This window comes from Nothoprocta perdicaria, unplaced genomic scaffold, assembly GCF_003342845.1.
Source record: "Nothoprocta perdicaria isolate Ctin4 unplaced genomic scaffold, notPer1 scaffold_393, whole genome shotgun sequence".
Taxonomy (NCBI): domain Eukaryota; kingdom Metazoa; phylum Chordata; class Aves; order Tinamiformes; family Tinamidae; genus Nothoprocta; species Nothoprocta perdicaria.
Window position 1 is genome coordinate 19,313 of NW_020455636.1, and position 8,568 is coordinate 27,880.

General features: G+C 40.3%; 1 long non-coding RNA gene across 1 annotated transcript in view; it reads left to right on the forward strand.

The window, feature by feature from the left end:
• The first annotated feature begins 6 nt into the window (after window positions 1–6).
• The window catches only part of LOC112952193, a 14,913-nt gene continuing 6,351 nt past the window's right edge, over window positions 7–8,568 (forward strand). The window contains exon 1 of the long non-coding RNA XR_003250342.1: window positions 7–73. This is a non-coding gene — a long non-coding RNA (uncharacterized LOC112952193). The remainder of the gene's footprint in view (window positions 74–8,568) is intronic.

Sequence of the window (8,568 nt, forward strand, 5' to 3'; positions counted from 1 at the left end):
ATGTAGGACTGGAACCATCTGCAAAAGAAGACACTTATGCAAGGCTTCAGCCCTTGGCTCAAGCAGTTTTAAGGTGAGGGTTTAAGTGTGAGTTGTATTCTCTTTTCTTGTATCTCAGGTTCTTACTTCCTCACCTCAAAACACTCCCCTTATTTTGTGTCCCTGCAAGCTGCACACCCAGCTTCAGACACACTGTTCACTCCTGCTTGTTTCTAGGAAGCTGTGCCTGCTGTTCCTATGTTGGGTGACCTTGTGCTACTAGGCCCTCTTRGAGATGGGTCAAAGGATTGGCATGTTTATGGGTGCTCAGGGCTTAAATTGACCACGTGTYCTAAGCAGTGCTAGGACCCACTTGGCTGGGCTTGGGATGAAGAGCTGGGTGGAGGTGGAATTAATTGCTAACCAGTTATCTTATCTGGAAAGCCATTGGGTTAGGGRAAAAAGGCACTCAGGTGACAGATTATTGGGTGACTGAATGACTCCTTGACTCATGAGCTCATGAGAATCCCTTTTCTTTAGACAAGACTTGTAGAGGGAGCGAGCACCATTAAGCCACCTGAAGAGCTGTTTTTGGAGCAGTGYGCTCTTGGAAATGTCAGCTCCTTGCAACTTGCTGCATTGTGCATGGAGCCAAAAGGTGGTGCTGTTACTGCACAGAAAGAGGAGACAGGGGACATGGCTTCCAAACTGCACCAGTTTTTGAGATCCCCTATGAAGCGAGGGAGTGCTGGGGTGGTYGTCACTTCTCTGGTAATGCAATGCTGGGGGTCTTCCTAATCTGCTTGACAGCTGGTGTTTGTGGGCAGAGCTCATCAAAACAGTAATAAGCTACTCATATGCTCTCTAGAATGAAATGTATGTCTAGATGGAGGAGAAGGAAGGAAATCACAGCCTCTACCCTTGCAAGGCATCAGATAGATCCCATTTTTTTCAATCTTGCTCTCTCAGGCTAAAATGTTTAYTAGAATAGATCAGAAGTCAGCTCTTGCATAAGAAAAAGTAAGATGGTAGATGTTTGAAGGGCCTTCAAAATTAAAGAGCGATGAGAAAAATRTGGGGATCCTTAGCAAAGAGGTGAGTGGCAGCAGGACTGTGCACTTTTCTACTTGCTGAGATAACACGTATAACACTTTTCCTTGGGTTTGTGGTTAATCTTGGTGTAATGTTCCTGAGATTGTCTCCATGAAGATATGTTGACTGAAATGCTGATGTGTTCAGACTGAGAGAATTGCTGCTTTTAGACTAGCACACTAATTTTTAGGTGCTGYGTACATGGATTAGGTAAGAGATCTSTCTTCCCCTGCAGCTCTCYGTTCCTCATAGGAAGGAGATATGTATCCAACCTTTTAGKTTTATGGAAATGCCTCACTCTTGATGCCCAGCTTAGCAGATGTTTGATGTATGCTGAATTCTGTCCTTTGCGATGGGAATTCTCTCCAGTGGAATTCACTGTTGGGACAGTGAGATTTGGACAAASAGATTCCAAATGCAGCCTTGGAAGGATTTCTCAGGAGTGACTCCAGACACCAAGGCAAACTGACCAATATTGGCTTTTGATGAGTATCAGTCATAAATCATTCCAAGAGACACCACAGTAGCAAGCCCTCCCACCATCACTGTCTCAACTTGAGATGCTGTGATGACCACTTGAGGTGTTGGGGACCCAATGGCCATCCTCATCCTCCTTGCTCAGCTAGGTCACTAGYACAACATCCACTGAAAAAACTTACCTGAAAGGGAGCGTGAACTTGAGTTTCTTCTCTGTGGCTGCTACCACCAGTGTGACTGGAGGACCATGACCGTATAGTTATTAAGTTTGATTTCAGGAATTTGATGAGCTTTGAGACAGACCTGTGTTTTATTTCTGTGCTTGTAGATTATTAGCAGGTGCAAGTACCCAGCATATTGTTAAACTATTTGGTGTGTTTCTGAGCAGAACTATCCCTTAAACTTGTCATGTGCTTGCCCTCTTGCTCTGTTCATCCTACAGTACCTCTTTCCCTCTCAAATATAAAGAAAAATAAGTCTAGGGAATGCAACGCATTAAAAAAAATGGAGAGAACAGTGAAATTTAAAGGATAAAAAGGCAGAATCTAGAGCTTGAATACTCTTACCCGTAGCTGGGTCTCTCTGTAATGCTCTTAGCTTGTGTTCCYGTGCCTCTTGTGAGCTGTAGGCCTCATGTGGAGCTGTGTCCACCCAGTGCTTAGTGCTTGTATATTTCTAACCTTTAGACCTCCTGGAAAGCAGCTGTCATATAAACTTTTGTGCTCTTTGGGAGGTAAGGACTGGTGAGGTGCTGTATTTTCTCTCTGCCTGGGACGCACAGCTCTGATCAATACTAACAAAAGTTAATCAGAGACACTGGAGTGTAGCAGAGTAGGTCTGTAACGAAAATCATTGCTATCTGAACCGTACCAAACAGTAAAGGTATGTGTCAGCCTGTCCCTGCAAAAGACATGTGTTGTACCTGCAGAAAAGATAAGTGGAAATAAACAGCAAATATTTTGAGGCGAAGTTGATAGGCCTCTTTGCGTCTTAAATAGCTTCCATGAGTTCTTGCTGTGCAACGATATTCTTGTTTGTACTGGATGTTTCATCTTCTTATCATTAGTGTCTTAAAGCTTGTTTATTGAACTCCGGGTCAGTTTATTCAGGTTTAATGACTCTTTCACTGCATGTTTTCATTTCAGGCATGGGGAGCACTTCATATTCTGTTGTATGGCTCTTTCAGGAGGTTGAACTTGGGTCAYTGGTTGAACTAGTAGATGAACGATAGGAGTGTCTGTTGTGGTCTCCTTTTCTTTCTTTATTTCTCTTTTAACATCTGGTTCTGATTTGCTCTTTATTGTGCAGAGGGTTGTTGGTTAGGACAAAAAGAATCGTGTGTGGTTCACAGAGGACAAGCTTAGTCTGTGTCTGAGGCTGTCCTCTGTAGAGTAAGAAAGTCTTGTGGTTTAAGTACAGAACTACAGAATTAAATGACCCGTGCTCTTTACTTGGTGCTACTATAATCCTTTTGAGTAAATCATGACGGGAATTGGATCAGCATGTATTTATGGTCACGCAAAAAGGCTGCGGCATCAAAAGAAAGCAGTCTGGGTTCTTTCTGTAGTTCTTCCTGTGCATAGGAGGTCTTAGTAGTATTTTAASAGTATTCTGGAGGATACAACTTGATATCCTCCCATTTTTAAGAGTAATAAATCTGATTTTTTTGGGGGGTGTGTGTTTCCTATGCCGTCTTCTCATGCTTTCACAAGTACAAAGGAACAGCTTCTAAAAATGTCTGTACCAAACACTTGCAGAAGCTGGACTAGCAAGTTGATTTTTTTTTTTTGGTTTTCTCTCTGCCTCCAAATGTAAATGTGGAACACAGATGCATTGACTTTTAGGTTGTCCAGCACCTTATATGTACTTCTGCTTATGAGCTAGAGAGGTACAAGCCATCATATAAGCTGCTTTCTCTATTTCAGGCCTTGGTGACAAAGTGTTAAAATTGGACAATGGTTCAGAAAGCACTTAATACTTTCAGGTGTTGTCTCAAGTCTAGGAACAAGACACATTGGATGTCAACCACTTCAAAAACGTATGTCCTAATCTTGAAGATAACAGTAGTTCTGCTGGCTGGCATGAAATAGGGTTGTTCACYTGGAAAGAGCACAGGAGAGCTCTTTTGTCTCAGTGTGGTAGGGACAATAAGATTCCCATCTGTTCATCTGTCTTTCCTGAATCAAAGTTCTTCAGACTTCTTTGCCAAGAGCAAGATAGATGCTAATAGTCTCCCCCATTTACTTGCAGGATGCTCTGAATATCCACCAGAATAGCTCTGAGGGATATTTGAGTGTCATTCTAGAGGGTTTGTGATGGATTTATAACGTCTCGTTGCTTATGTTTGTGGACTAGTCTGTTTATCATGTGAAGAGGCGCATTCTCCTCTACAAATTGGTTTGACTGAAAGTGAACCTTGGCCTGGGAGAGCACTGTGGGTACACCCTGAACTCGAGACTATCCTGAACTCTGGTCGGCAGTCGGATGTGAACTTGAGATACAAGTCCCCTGAGTCATGTGGAGCTGTGAGAGTTCTAAGGATTCCACTCTGTTTTCACAAGGCCTTTCATCATTTTGCAGTTAAAGCAAGAATATGTTATTTTGATTATTTATCCATCAAAAAGATAAAGAAGATAAAAAAAATTCACTTAATTTGCATCTGAAATAAGGTGGAAAAAATTATAGGAAAAAAGAGGAAACCTGTTAAGCTGGGTCCTGGGGTTATTCCCTTCACATAATGTGGYGCTTTTAACCCTGTTCAGTAGAACTTTTATTAAAAAAAAGTGTTTGCCTCCTGTTTTTTTTTTTTTTTTTGGTGTCAATGAAAAACTATGTTAAACACTACTTTTGGAAAACGTGGAAGAGTAGAAATATCTTGTGTGTATTGATGTGGAACATCTTTCCCGCAAAGAGTATTTTGGACACTTTTTTCTCCTCTTTTTAATGTGGAAGGGCTCTCCAAAATCTGAAGTATTTTGAGACTTTGTAATGCCTTTTCCTATTCAGAAATGGTCTTACAGTAAAATCTTCTGGACTGAGATTGGAGAGAACTTCATTCTCAGCCCAGAGCATTTTACTATAAGATCATTTCTTGTTTCTTACCATAAATGTTTCTATGTTTAATACCTGACTTTATCTCAGAATCTTTCTATGGTATTTGTCAAGTTCAGTTGCTTTGTCCGAGTTTTCACCTCCAGGGAGAACACCAATGATCTCCTACCTCATCAAATTGTGATGATAAATTATACATGTTGCATAAGGAGGTGATTGAATTCTACAGGGGCAAAATCCATGTAAATATTTGGTCTGCTTTTCATGGACCTGTTCCTTCCCAGTACCTTCTTTTCATAATAGCTCCCATTTACAGATAATCAGGGGCTGACCTGCAATCACTGTGCACACAGCTGTTGAWCTGATGGTCATTTCAAACACAGGCAACTGCTGATAGAGTTCCTGCAGTGATTGCATGCAGCTGTAAAAAGGGAGAGCCTATGCAGACCAAGGTTATAGTTATAGCATAACAGTATAAATGAACTGTCTCTTAAATTCAGAAAATTGAGGAGAGAGTTAAGATTGGTTCCTGCATAATTATTTGAACTTGTTTAGTAGGTTGGATGGGGGGGTCTGGCTTTTTGTAATTCCCCTTACTCTCTGATTTTGCTATTGCTGCCACTATTACATCTCAGTTCTTGTGTCCTCATACATCTAGCTTTGCAACACATCTGTATAATTTGGAGGGGCCTGAGGATCAGGTGGCTGGCCCCAGTTTCCCTCAAGCCTCAGATTCACCTATAATGGGTGGGAAAACAAGCCCCCATCATGGAAATAACTACTCACTACTTAGACCTTCGTTATGAGTGCTGGGGTGGACTGCAAGAAATGACAGCCCCAGGTGCTGCAGAGCTGGATGTAGGTGTTGAAAGCTGCAGGTAACTCATGTCTCTTACAGGAGTGGGTGTTACTTGGTTTCCAAAAAGTCTGTGATTAGACAAAGACTTCCAAACATCGAAGGAGAGGGGGGGAAATATAGCCTTTATACCACTTCCCCCTGAAGAGTGGTAATTCTAGCATAAAAGTCACTTCTTTAATTCTAATGTTAAGCATCTCCATGGTGAGATAATCTGCAATAACATTTTTCTCTAATTTTCATATATAGTCAGGCCCTGTTCATTGAGAAACATTGCCAAATGTGTCTATGTTATACAAAGTTTTAATCCAAATTATGCATGATCTATTTAAAATCTGTGAGATTTCTAGATGTCTGTAAAGTGCTGTTTTCATTAAAAAAAAAAAAAAAAAACAAGTGCACAAGAGTRAAATTAGACTAGTCTTGCTTGAAAAGCATCTCCTAATCCACCCCATATAGAAGAAAACACATTCCTGGTAGATGTGTGCCCATAAGGCACTCAATTATAAGATAGTAACTCAGCTTGCTTTGAAGRCTAGATTTTTTTAGTAGGTGTTTTGAATTTTAAACCCTCAGTTGATTATGGGATTGAAGCTATATGTGTGTGCTTGAAGTCTGCTAGTGTAGAGGGTTTGAGTAAAGGTTTTGTGCAAGAAATTTCACTTTTTTGTGGTGGTAGGAGATGAGATGAGCATTTTCTATACTGACACCATAAAGCTAGTAGGGCAGATCTRCTCTCTTCTGACTCCTCCTTTCCCACACCCATAAATTCTACCACAGATCTTGCTTTATCCAAATATTCCTTCTTGTCGTTGCTTGATTTCTTCAAACCAGCACTCTGYGTTCTCTGAGGTTTATTTCTTGGCTGTTTAGCACAGATATGGCTCTGTTAATTACTTCAGTTGGCCAAAAGGCATGACTCTACACTGAAAAGCTGCTGAAYTCATGAGAACAAGTTCTTTTCCCTGATCCTTTCAGTGCAAAAAGGTGTAATACTTATTTTCTAGGTTTTGACTGCCTGCCAAAATTTAAATTKTCTGCCTGTGTTCTGACCATTACCTCATGCTATATACATGGGTTTTTAAAGCAGTGCTCTAGTGAAACATAATGTTGGTGCCGTTTAATTCAATGCTAAACCTCTTGCATCCTTTAAATGGCTTGGAGATGAGTGCTGACTGTTGCTGACAACCTCAGTGTTAGTCCATACATTCCCAGTGCTGTATACAGATGTGCTCTCGGTTTTGGCAGAGGGCTTTTTTGACAAGCTGGGACTTAGCAGAAAGTATGGGGATGTATTTACAAAAAAGGCTCTTCTAGCCCAGACACCAGCCACCTCCATAATAATGATCAGTCTGTACAGAAATGGAATGCTTAATTCTCATTTCTACTTTAGAAAGACGTGTCTCTTTCCCAAAATTTGTCAGATGAAAAATTTTGTAAAAATGATGTTTCAATGCATTTCTACATTACTAATGCTCTGAGTAATTCTGCTAACCAGTAAGGATTAGACAATTGAGTCATACTGGTGTTAGAAAACAGCCTATGAAAAGGAATAAATATCCYTCTTCCTCTTCTGCCACTTGTCATTTTATCTATTTGTTAATGTGAAGAGCTGTGTGTGTGAAATGATAGAAAGCAGACTGTTTCTCTGAACTTTCATTTTAAATTTTTTTTCCCAATTATTTTTGTTAATAAGATCATTATATGTAGTTTCATAAGGGGACAAAATTAGCTAAAGAAAGAGGCCAAGGTCAATTGGGAATCATCTATACTGAAACAGAAGCACCCAAATGGAASACAATTTATGTGAGCAAGTTTCCTTGATAAATGTTTTGATAATGATAAAAAATGGGAATTTTTCTCTATGGCAGATTCTCAGAGTAAGAAGGAGAGAAATAACTAGTTTTTCATGTAAAGCTCCTTATAAAGATAGCAGCATGTGCACCTCTATATTGTTCTACKCTTGAGTTCCAGAGTCATTATTGTGTTTGACTGTCTAAAAATAAAGCAAACAGTATCTGGTATCCTCAGGCTTTCAAGAAAACTAAAAGCCAAGTTGGGTACTTTCATTAGTTGAGAGATCTGAAGATAGTGAAGAATTAGCAATTTTTGGGCACCAAAGGCTTTTTGAGATCACACTTGTTCAATACCCCCACAAAACAAAGTTATAATGTTTAATGAAAGAGCAGGACAGAAGAAAATAACCCAATTATAGCATGATAAACAGATTTGAGACTGGCTTTTGTCTTTCTCAAGAATTCAGGTAAATGACACATCCTAGCAGGTCTTGGTCTTTTTTTTGTTTTGTAATCAAACATCCGCAGGTGTTTGTGCTAAGGCAAAAYTTCTAGACATTTTGTTTTGGGGGTTCCTTTTTGTCTAGTGACCAGAAGACCTACTCTGAATGTGATAAATCCTATCAAAACTGTACAGTCTTAAAGGGTTTAAATTATAACATGTCAGCATTTCCTAACCAAAAAAAAACTTTTAGGAAAAATTCTCAGCTGGTTGTGCTCAGATCACAATATCTGGCATGCCTCTGAAATGGAAACAGATGGAAACCTTTAGGGAATTGATCTTCCCCTCTGCCCCCCTCAAGCACTTGTCTTGACGAGCTGGGCCTTTGTGAAACCCTAAGTCTTGTAAGACGGGCRAGAAAATGGGGAAGTTGACCATACTAAGAAGTTCCTTATTTCGAGTGTGCTGCCTTGAAAGGGTCAGCTCTGGAAGAATTATTGTGCTGCTTCTGCTTTTTTTGAGAGAGGGTGGTTGTGGGGTTTTTTGTTCATTGTTTGTTTGTCTCTTTGGCAAGATTCTCTCTGCTTGTCCTATTAATGAGCCTGCAGCCTATAAAAGTGGCTACTACTCACCTGTTAGATGGGAACAAGGTAGAAGTAGCCTTACATGTCTGCATCTCTCTTTCCTTGCAAGGGAAAGGGCAGAAGATGCTGTATCCATTAGGTTGTGGAGGARCCCTCCTAAGAGGGCACTCTTACCATGTCTTTATTACATTAAGTAGACTAAGTTTACCCTGGACATGTTGTGTTGCTAACTTCGGAATATGCATGTCTTTGGTGTAGTGGAATTTGGGCAAAGGGTAGGAGGGTTTTGCT